The sequence below is a fragment of the Engystomops pustulosus genome, chromosome 5, assembly GCF_040894005.1.
Source record: "Engystomops pustulosus chromosome 5, aEngPut4.maternal, whole genome shotgun sequence".
In the NCBI taxonomy this organism is placed as follows: domain Eukaryota; kingdom Metazoa; phylum Chordata; class Amphibia; order Anura; family Leptodactylidae; genus Engystomops; species Engystomops pustulosus.
In genome coordinates this window covers 141,213,087-141,224,790 of record NC_092415.1, presented here as the reverse complement: position 1 = coordinate 141,224,790, position 11,704 = coordinate 141,213,087, and the positions used below count along the sequence as shown (strand labels likewise).

Sequence of the window (11,704 nt, the reverse complement as noted above, 5' to 3'; positions counted from 1 at the left end):
CTCTGAAAGACTTAAAAGGTCAACAAACTTTATAAAAGTAGTTATTTGTATATTGTGGGCTTAAGTTTCCATAATGGGGTAATTTATGGGATTTTACTAATATTTAGGCCTCTCAAAGTCACTTGAAATCTTAACTGGTCCTGCAAAATGTGAGTCTTAGCAATTTTCTGAGACTCCTAACATCCTACAAAAATGAGAAAATGCATAATTAACCATACCAACATAAAGCAGGCATTCAGGAAATGTTAGTTATCAATTACATTTTTAATTTGAAAAATAAAGAACTTTTAAGAGTTTTTAGCAAGTCCTTTTCCCATCGGGGCATACATGACAAAGGTTCTGTTTGTTCTCTTGTTGTAAAGTTTTTATAAACCATTGCTACCCCCTTCACAAGTTTTTGTGTATTAAAAAAGGTCATTTCAAAGGCCGTTTCAGCTGCTGTACATCTAGTTGGCACACTTGCTATGAAATGTCTTATTTGTAGATACTTATAAAAATCCTGTTTCGGGATTTTGACGTTTTCACAAATATCTATGAACACCACTAAATGTCCCACCTGACATATGTCATATCATATGTGTTGATTCCTGCTTTGTTCCAGGAAGACACATCTAAACCTAGAATGTGTTCTTGTAATTTTTGAATAGGCATATCTCCTAGTTTCAGAGAGAACATTGGTAACAGAGTGAAGAATATTTCCCATGTCCTAATCGCAGCTTTGGTGGTGAAGAGGTTTATGCTTTGTGGTTGTTGTCCCAGAGTTATGGACCACAGTTGTCTCGCGGGGGTTATCCTCTGCTGGAATCTGACTCTATTTTAACCCAATGCTTAGCCGGCTGGGGCAACAACCACATCTTAGTTTGATCCATTATTGCAGCGTAGTATTAGTACCTTATGTGTGGAAGCCCCATCCCCCCTTTCCCGATTGGGATGTATAGTGTATCAGCTGCTACTCTATGCCTTTTATATGACCATATGTATTTATTTACAGTTTTAGGCTACATTCACACTACAGTATATACGTCCCCCATACACTTCTATGGGCTCGCGGCACCGTACCGCTCCGTAGCCGGGGAAAAGATAGGACATGTCCTATCTTTTCCCGTATTACGGCGCCGTGGCCATACATCGCTATGGAGAGGGGCTGCACTCACCTCCTCTCCCCGCGGTGCCGTGTGCCTGCCATGCTACGGTCCGGCGTGCTCACGGCAGTGTGCATGCAGCCTTAGTAAGCATTTTTTTGAAACTAGAATAGGAACTTTGCAAAATAAGTAAATGATTTTTCGGCAGCACCATCATTTTGACTGTTGCAATTTTTCCCAACCACAAGATGTTTGTATATTTTTGTAATTCTTTGTCTACTTGTGTTAAAAATGGGGTGTAATTTAGCTGGAATAATTGTGAGAATGGGTATACTAACTAAATCCCTAGATATGTAATAGACTTTTCTGCCCACAAGAAAGGATATGTATGTTGCAGATGTTGTGTTATGTCTTTGGGAATATTCATACCTAGTATGAGTGACTTTGAGGTGTTAAATTCATAGCATGATATTTTGCGGAATTGTTCTAGAATTAAGGATATTGCTGCTGGGGACATTGAGGGGTTCGTTATGGCTATGATCACGTCGTCTGAAAATAGACCTATTTTATGCTCCGTCTCGCCCACTTTTATTCCTGATATTGCTTTTGACATTTTAATGGCCGAGGCTAGGGGCTCCAACACCAATGTAGATATAAGTGGGGATAGTGTACAGCCCTGACTTGTGCCATTTTTCATGATGTACTCGGATGTCAACAATCTTGCGTTTGGGCTTGCATATAGGACCATAATACCCCTTGCCGCATTCGCAGAGAAACCAAACTTTCACAACACCACTTCCAAGTATCTCCAATGAACACTGTCAAATGCCTTCTCCGCATCCAAAGAGAGGAGGAACGAAGGCGCCTGACGTTGTTCCACCACTTGAATTAGATTTATAAACTGCCTATTTCCATAAGAAGTCAAGCAAAACCAACTTGGTCTTGGCCCACTAATAGCGGATGTGTATGATAGCCAGCCGCTCTGCTAGTAATTTTGAATATATCTTCAGATCTGTATTTAAAAGTGAGATAGGCCTAAAGTTTTCTGGCCTGTATGCTGCTTTCCCTGGCTTAGGAAGTGTAACAATTGTTGTTTGCATCATATTAGTTGGGATAACTCCCTCTGCTTGGATTTTTCTAAATATATTACGTAGTTGTGGGATTAAAGTATCAGAAAACATTTTATAATAATAATGTCCTAGTCCATCTGAACCTGGGGCTTTATTTAATTTTAATGTCTTTATAGCTTCCTTGATTTCTTTGTCTTCTATTGGGTTTGCCAATTTTATTGAGTGTTCAGGAGTTAATATAGGAAGTTTTACTCAAGTGAGGAAGTTATCAATTTCTATTTTAGATGCTTGGTGTGTATCTAAATCTTCCTTAAGCTGTTCTATGTTTTAGTTGGGAGGCCAGTACTCTACCTGCTTTATTTCCTAAGTCATAGTGTGTCGCTTTCAATTTCCTTAGTGCCTGTTCATATTTATGTGGATCAAGTTGCTGTTATTGACTTTGCAAATTAAGTATCATATCATGCCTGAATGAACAAAATTCCCTTTTTTTCAGGGCATTTAAATGAGCCAAGCATGCTACTATATGCAACCTAGCCTCCTCTCTCTTTTTCTTCTCTGCTGCAGCAATGCCTATGAAATGTCCTTTCATATACCCTTTGTGAAGATGCCACACCGACATTGGATTGACATCACTAGTCATGTTGCTGCTAAAATAGAAAGTTCTTCTTTTGCCCATTCTCTATGTTTTGGTGTATTCAACAGAAAACTGTTTGAACACCAAGTGTCCCCTCTTGGTTTGATAAATTGTTCTGCAATCACCATATGGACTGGAGCGTGATCTGACTTATTATGTCAATGCTCGACTTTAATATTCTCTGGTACAGCAAATGGCCAGTTAGCAGCATATCAATTCTCGAGAATGTTTTATGTGGATTGGATAAAAACGAAAAGTTTCTGTCCATAGGATGATGCAGACGGCAAACATCCAAATAGGCCTCTCTTTGTGTTGATTGATACAGTTCTGATGGACCTTCTGCCTCTTGTGTCCATTGCTGGCCTTATTGTTCTATTAAAATCTCCAGCAATTAGTACTGACCCCTGTTTGACTGATGCTATAACTGCAAATATTTTCTTAAAAAACTTCCTTTGCTTAATATTGGGGGCATATACTGAGACCAGTGTATAAACAATATTGTTTAGTTGACATACTACTGTTACATAGCGCCCCTGTGTGTCAGTTTTTGTGTCTATGATTGACACGGCTAACATGTTCCTAATTGCTATGCATGCACCTCCTTCCTTTTGAATTGCTGGTGTGGCAAAAATATGTGGGAATCTTTTATGATGTAGGCAAGAGATATCTTCCGCATTCAAATGTGTTTCCTGCACCAAAAACACACCCGCATTTGCGGTCTGAGCTTCTCTCCACAATCTTGATCTTTTAAAAGGACTATTAAGATTACCTGCAGGTACCCTAAAAACATAATAAACATAAACTGAACAAATAAAACATATCTCATTATGTATGATGGTTTCCCTAACAAAGAAGCTTGGGGGGTGTAAAACAACCATATACCATACATTAGGACACTGTTACTCCTGATGAATATTAACCCCTTAAGGACGGAGGGTTTTTCGGCTAATTTCTCGCTCTCCAACTTCAAAAATCCATAACTTTTTCATTTTTACGTGTACAGACCTGTGTGAGGGCTTATTTTGTGCGTAACAAATTTTACTTTCCCGTAATGTTATTTATTTTAACATGCCGTGTACTGCGAAGCTGAAAAAAAATTCCAAATGTGGAAAAATTGAAAAAAAACCGCACGTGCGTCACGTTCTTGTGGGCTCAGTTTTTACGACTTTCACTCTTCGCTCCAAATAACATGCCTACTTTATTCTTTGGTTCGGTGCGATCGCGGTGATACCAAATTTATATAGGTTTTATTGTGTTTTAATACATTTTCAAAAATTAAACGAATGTGTACAAAAAAGAAAAAAAATTTTTTGCCATCTTCTGACGCTAATAACTTTTTCATACTTTGGCGCACGGAAATGTGTGAGGTGTCATTTTTTGCGAAATGAGGCGACGTTTTCACTGCTACCATTTTGAGGTCTGTGCGACATTTTGATCATTTTTTATTTCATTTTTTATGTTATGTAAAAAGGTGTAAAAGTCGCATTTCGGACATTTGGGCGCCATTTCCCGCCTCGGAGGTCACCGCCGGCCGTAACCGTTTCTTTATTTTGATAGATCGGGCATTTTGGGACGCGGCGATACCTAATATGTCTGTGATTTTTACTGTTTGTTATGTTTTATATCCGTTCTAGGGAAAGGGGGGTGATTTGAACTTTTAATATTTTATTAATTTTTTTTATTTTTTAAACTTTTTTTTTTCTTTTTTTTTCCACTATTTTTTAGACCATCTAGGGTACATTAACCCTAGATGATCAGATCGCTTCTACCATATACTGCAATACTACAGTATTGCAATATATGGCGTTTTTGCAGGTCTTACATTACAATGAGCCACTGGCTCATTGTAACGAACCTGCATAAACCATGTAGCCTCGTGTCAAGAGAAGACCCGAGGCTACCATGGTAACCGATCGCCGCCCCCCGATGACGTTCGGGGGCGTGGCGATCGAAAAAAAGATGGCGGCGCCCGCGCGCCGCCGTCTTTTAAACGCCGCCCGCGACTTTGCGGGCGGCGTTTAGAGGGTTAATAGCGGTTATTAGCGGTGGGGGTTTTGTGCAAAATGCAAAAACCCCCACCTCTGTATGAAGAGGACTCAGCCCGTGAGCCCTCTTCATACATCCCTTATACCTCTGCGCCGTAGAGCTACGGCGCAGAGCGTTAAGGGGTTAACCAACTAGTCTCTCTATAGAAACTATTTCTACTTGAGACCTACACTCACCAGCCACTTTATTAGGTACACCTCTCCAACCGCTCATTAACACTTAATTTCTAATCAGCCAATCACATGGCGGCAACTCAGTGCATTTAGGCATGTAGACATGGTCAAGACAATCTCCTGCAGTTCAATCCGAGCATCAGTATGGGGAAGAAAGGTGATTTGAGTGCCTTTGAACGTGGCATGGTTGTTGGTGCCAGAAGGGCTGGTCTGAGTATTTCAGAAACTGCTGATCTACTGGGATTTTCACACACAACCATCTCTAGGGTTTACAGAGAATGGTCCGAAAAAGAAAAAGCATCCAGTGAGCAGCAGTTCTGTGGGCGGAAATGCCTTGTTGAGGTCAGAGGAGAATGGACAGACTGGTTCGAGCTGATAGAAAGGCAACATGACTCAAATCGCCACCCGTTAAAAGCAAGGTAGGCAGAAGAGCATCTCTGAATACACAGTACATGGAACTTTGAGGCAGATGGGCTACAGCAACAGAAGACCACACCGGGTGCCACTCCTTTCAGCTAAGAACAGGAAACTGAGGCTACAATTTGCACAAGCTCATCGAAATTGGACAGTAGAAGATTTGAAAAACGTTGCCTCGATTTCTGCTGCGACATTCGGATGGTAGGGTCAGAATTTGGCGTCAACAACATGAAAGCATGGATCCATCCTGCCTTGTATCAACGGTTCAGGCTGGTGGTGTCATGGTGTGGGGAATATTTTCTTGGCACTCTTTGGGCCCCTTGGTACCAATTGAGCATTGTTGCAACGCCACAGCCTACCTGTGTATTGTTGCTGACCATGTCCATCCCTTTATGACCACAATGTACCCTACATCTGATGGCTACTTTCAGCAGGATAATGCGCCATGTCATAAAGCTGGAATCATCTCAGACTGGTTTCTTGAACATGACAATGAGTTCACTGTACTCAAATGGCCTCCACAGTCACCAGATCTCAATCCAATAGAGCATCTTTGGGATGTGGTGGAATGGGAGATTTGCATCATGGATGTGCAGCCGACAAATCTGCGGCAACTGTGTGATGCCATCATGTCAATATGGACCAAAATCTCTGAGGAATGCTTCCAGCACCTTGTTGAATCTATGCCACGAAGAATTGAGGCAGTTCTGAAGTCAAAAGGGGGTCCAACCCGTTACTAGCATGGTGTACCTAATAAAGTGGCCAGTGAGTGTATATCGTCCTGCATCTTCCTGTAGGACTATACCAGGTAAATAATTTTTTACTCACTTTCTCCCATTCTTCCTCCAGTTGCGTCACTGTGTGCATCCTCTTTGAAATGAGGTTACTTTCCACGTCTTGCAATTTCCATTCCAGTAGTAACTGATGTAACTTTTCCAATTCTGACACCAAAATCTGTCGTCCATATTTGGAAATGATTGTTTTCACACTTGTAGGGTATTTTATGCATCCTCAAAATTTGTGCTGATTCTTGAAATTCCCTGCTGTGTGCCAGAGTAGCAGCGGATAAGTCCGTGTATAATGTGAGCCCTCTGAAGCGGCCTGGCATACCAGTCACATTTCTTCCATACTATTGCATTAGCTGTTCCTTAAAATGGTAGAAATGCAGTCTCGCATTGACACCTCTAGGCTTTGGGGAGCCTATGCACCCTGTCTATTAACAGGTCAGATTGGGACACATCCAGTAAAACTGCCACAAAGAAATTGGTGAGGTATTTCCCTAACTGGTCTGTTTTCACAGTTTCTGGGATGCCTCTGAATCGTACATTATTGCGGCGAGATCAGTCCTCCGTGTCTGCCACTTTTAATTTTAGTTCTCGTACTTGCTCTTCTAGGGAGTTGTTAACATCCACTAGTTTGTTGTGGGCCCTATTTAGCTCCACCATTTTGGACTCTACATGGTCCGTGCGGACTCCTATTGCTTCAATTTCTTTATGAAAAACATGAGGGTGGAACAGGCAATGTCGTCGCTGCTGGAGCCGCATCTCCTGCTCTGACGACGCCAATTTGTGACCGCATGGACGGATAGAACTCCCCGAGTTTAGTTGGTCCTATCTTTTTTTTCGCCTTTACTATGTTGCTTGTAGGTAAGTACTTGCAGGTCCAGAGACTGCGGGTTTGTTTTCCTCCTCTGCTTTTAGCCGCTTAGTACTGCACAAGGCTCGTCGCAAGGAGCTCACCCAGACACTTCCTACTACACGCCTCCCCCCATCCCTTGGAGAGTTTAACACTGACGTCATTGTGAATTAAATACAAAAGTTTTTCAAACAATATACAACTTGGTCTGGGCTCAACTTCCTCTAACACCCAGTTCACACAGAAGAAAAACAGCATTTACTCCGAGGTCTGCGGGTGCAAATATTTCCGTCTTGGGAGGTAGATAGCGAAGAAAAAACTAACTGGGAAAAGGGTTTATCCCAATGCTCCCTGATTATAGTCAACATGCTGTTAAATCAAGACAGAGAGTTACTCAATCAACATCGTGAGGACATCAAAAGGTTGGAATCACGCCTAGCGACCTTCGACTTAAATACCTTGGTGGAACCGTTCTCCAAATAATTGATGGAAACTATTGAGGGTTATGAAAAAAACATAATCCAGAGTAAACAAAATAAATTACAACGTGATAAGAGAGATTACGAAAAGGGCAGAGCCTATCATTGGACCCACAGGGGCAAAAGGCGACGGTTTCATTCAAAAACTGTACACAAACATCCCACAGGGGGGGGGGCGGATAGAAGACTCACAATACTCTGAACAAACTGAGTCAGAAACATCACAGGATGAACAACCCACAAATACACACAGAATATTAGAAAAAGGGGCCCAAAGCATCGGAATTGGTCCCCAAACTCAAAAGTGATAAAACAACTCGGGGAAGGAAGACCAAGAACGATGTTAATACAACCAACCTTCAGGTTATTAACCTATCCTCCTATCACCTTTCCATTACTGAACTGTCTGTCTTAAAAAGAGGTCTCTCCTTTTCTTCTATGAATAGGCTTGATAAGTTCGAACTAACCAAAGACATATATTTGTTTTGTAGGCAACTAGCCTTCAAACTAATGTACCATCGACTGGACCTCTTGGACATGATTGCTGAAGACAGAGAAACCTTTGTGTGACCTTTTGGATTTACTCAACGAAAACTCAGATACAACAGGTAAGAGGAAATTCAATTTGCGTAATCCATCACAAAGTACACTAGGTTTTAGATTGTTCCCTACACTAGAAATTTTTTATGAACTTACTGTATGGGACATCCGAGCCCTTTGAATAGATAAAAACAAGATGGAGAACCTTTCGGGACCTGAACGTACAGCCCTGTATGGCCTTAAAAAAATGGACAAACTTCCTAATTGAAGCTGATAAGGGGGGAAATATACTAATCTAGCCCACATATATGTATCTAGCAGAGGCAAAAAGACAATTAAACAATTCTGATTTCTATATGACTCTACCCTCGGACCCCACACTAATTTTCAAGGACAAGATCGATCGACTTTTGGCAGCAGCATTTCATGTATGGATTCTTAATAAGGGGGAATTAAAATTCCTCACTACCGAAAAACCTATAATCCCTATGTTTTATATGCTGCCGAAAATCCATAAATCCCTGGAAAAACCACCAGGGTGCCCGATAGTCTCGGGCATTGGTGGACTGAATGAGAAGCTGTGTACATATCTTGATTTTTACTTACAACCCTTGGTCAACAGATTGGCTTCATATATAAGGGATACCACGCACCTTATACAGAAGATTGACAACCTCCAGGTTTCCACTCCCATTATCCTGGTGACCTTGGATGTGGAAGCATTGTACCCGATAATCGAACACAAGGTAGGCATTGAGGCAGTATCTTACTTTTTGGATAACCAATGGTCCATTGATAGGAGACACGATTCATTTTTATTGGACCTTCTATCCCTGATCTTACATCAAAATTATTTTGTTTTTGATCGTGTCTACTACAAACAGGTCTCAGGTACCGCTATGGGGTCCAAGTGCGCACCCTCCTACGCAAACTTGTTTTTGGGGTGGTTGGAGGAGAATGTGGTGTTTTGTTCAAGTATTTTCAAGGATAAGGTTGATTTTGTTTTATAGACGACATCCTTTGTCCGATGGAGGAATGCCAGGATTTCACTACGAGCTTGAATGTCAATCCATGGCACATCAAACTTACCTCGCATTTATCAAACAGGTCTGTAGATTTTTTGGATATTAAAATCTTGAATACACATCCCACTTTAACTACCACACTCCACAGGAAAGAGACAGCTACCAATAATCTTCTTCATTATTCCAGCTTTCACCCACACCACCTCAAGAGTGGAATCCAAACCGGACAATTTTACAGAATAAAACATAATTGCAGTACCAAATTAGACTTCAAAAATCATGCCAGGGATTTGACATCTCGATTCAAGGATAGGGGTTACCCACAAAAGGTCTCCAGATCGTTCATACGGACAAAAAACAGTGATTGCAAAAACCTGCTACAAAGAAAGAATTGGGCAATACTGCAAAGCGATTCCAGACTTACACCATTTCTTACAGAGAGACCTCTTATGACAGCACGACGCTTGAGGAATCTTAAGGATCTTCTCACTACAAGCCATTTTCAACGAGCTTGCCTAACTCTGGGACGAGGTGTCCGATTACAAGGTTCCTTTCCTTGTGGAGAATGCTCAGTGTATCCCTACATAAATCAGACAAATGAGTTTCTAGATCCAGTCCGACAGGGCAAGTACAAAACATCCACATCCATTTCAGAATGAAGGGCGTTATATATGTTCTCATATGTCCATATCCAAAACTCTATATTGGACAAACTACTCAGGAATTACAAAAAAGATACCAACAACACCATTTGACAATCAACACAGCAAGGTCGGACCTGCAGAAAGGAAAGACACTCACTTCTGTGGCCTCACATTTTCTTCAGTACCATGGTGGCCGAGCTCGAGACCTGCGTATCGTTTGTTTGGAAAAAGTATCACAGAATATCAGAGGGGGAAACTTATTTCCCCACCTACTCCGCAAGGAATCCAGATGGATTTATGTATTGGATACAATTGCACCAAGGGGTCTTAATGAGGAGCTACTTTTCACAGGTCATTATAAACAATAAATATCAATTGCTTTTGGTCTGGATTTTCCTTCATTTACTGTACGCACATTATCTTTTTTTACCCTTCACTGTATTGCATGCTTATCATCCTACATCGTCTTTTCTTCATGCATTGTATTTTCACAACATATGTAGTCGGCTGCCGCCCTGTCTTTCTTTTACACTTTGACTCTTTACTCTGCACTTTTTTTGCTTCATACCTGGACCCCTTATTTGTATATTGGGCCCTTACCACAGTTTTTAAGTTTTTGTTCACTAACTGTTTTTTTTGTTTTTTGTTCCCTTAGGATCAAAGAGTCACGCTGTACACAGCAATGCCTCCTAGAAATTAATACCGTATGCAGAGATTTGGGATCTAGATGCAATACGGAAACCCTATCTAGGGCTGAACACACGCAAAAGAGCCTATATAATGAAGAAGAAGCATGTGTCATGTAGCCAAAAAAACACAATTTTATTCAAATTACCAACATAAACATGGCACAAAACATCCAAAGAGCAAGAGATAAAAACATTTAAAAAGGGTGAAAAGAGTTGCACCCATCAATGAAAAATCACCTGGAGCCTGACACCTGGTTTTGTCCGGTCCTCCAGGCCTGAGCCCCCCACAATGGCATCCCACAAACACACTGGCTGAAATAACAAATGCAAGGTGGCTGAGTGTGTGTGTGTATACCCTGCGGTGGGGTAGCCACACGCAGGGGACACAGCAGGGAGTAGTAAAAATCTGTGCACTGATAGTGCAGAGGTGTCTTGCTGTGTCGTGAATGTGGAGAATGAACCCACTAATCACATGCCACCCATGGACAACCAATACCTAAGTGTTACCAGAGAGTGTGGGATGAGGGTGAAGGCTCAGGAAGGTGAGACAAAAGGTGAGATAAAGACAAAAAACAGAGACAACGGAGGGCGGCGCCTCGGGTGATATCGTAAGGCAATTAGTGAATGTAAAGAAAGTCCCAAATTGGGTGCTCACCATTAGCCACCTTGGCTAGTATGCATCAAGCCCTTAAACAGGGTAGCAAGGGAATGGACGCGGTCCCAGTCTGCTGCTCCTCTAGCCCAAAAACGAAGACGCCAATTCCAAGAAGCGGAGTCAGCGGTATACAATATATAAGGATGGGTTGGCTAGATTCTACGGGCGCTGACCACCGACTGAGAGTATCAGCGAATGTATCACTGGTTACAAATCCAAATAATTTATTGATAAAACCAGAATGGTAAAACAAAAGTACAGGAATGTATAGTATATCCTCCTAACGCGTTTCGGGTCGGACGACCCTTTCTCAAAGATAGGAATGCTGTAATGGTAAGTATACAGGTATTTAAACAGGAAATCACATGTCTAGGACAGCTGGACAATTAGTGACATCACTTACAGGTAACCAATCAATGGTGTGCGGGTCATAATTAGCATATGTAAACAGGAAACAGGAAATCACATGTCTAAGACAGCTGGACAATTAGTGACATCACTTACAGGCAACCAATCAATGGTGTGCGGGTCATAATTAGCATATGTAAACAGGAAACAGGAAATCACATGTCTAAGACAGCTGGACAATTAGTGACATCACTTACATGCAACCAA

The 11,704-nt window shown here is 41.5% G+C and overlaps 1 long non-coding RNA gene across 1 annotated transcript; it reads left to right on the top strand.

Annotated features, from left to right (window-relative positions):
* The first annotated feature begins 8,715 nt into the window (after positions 1-8,715).
* Positions 8,716-11,477, top strand: LOC140134203 (uncharacterized). The gene is made up of 3 exons (XR_011856119.1): positions 8,716-8,822; positions 9,087-9,183; positions 10,401-11,477. It is a non-coding gene; the product is annotated as an uncharacterized lncRNA (long non-coding RNA).
* The last annotated feature ends 227 nt before the right edge of the window (positions 11,478-11,704 follow it).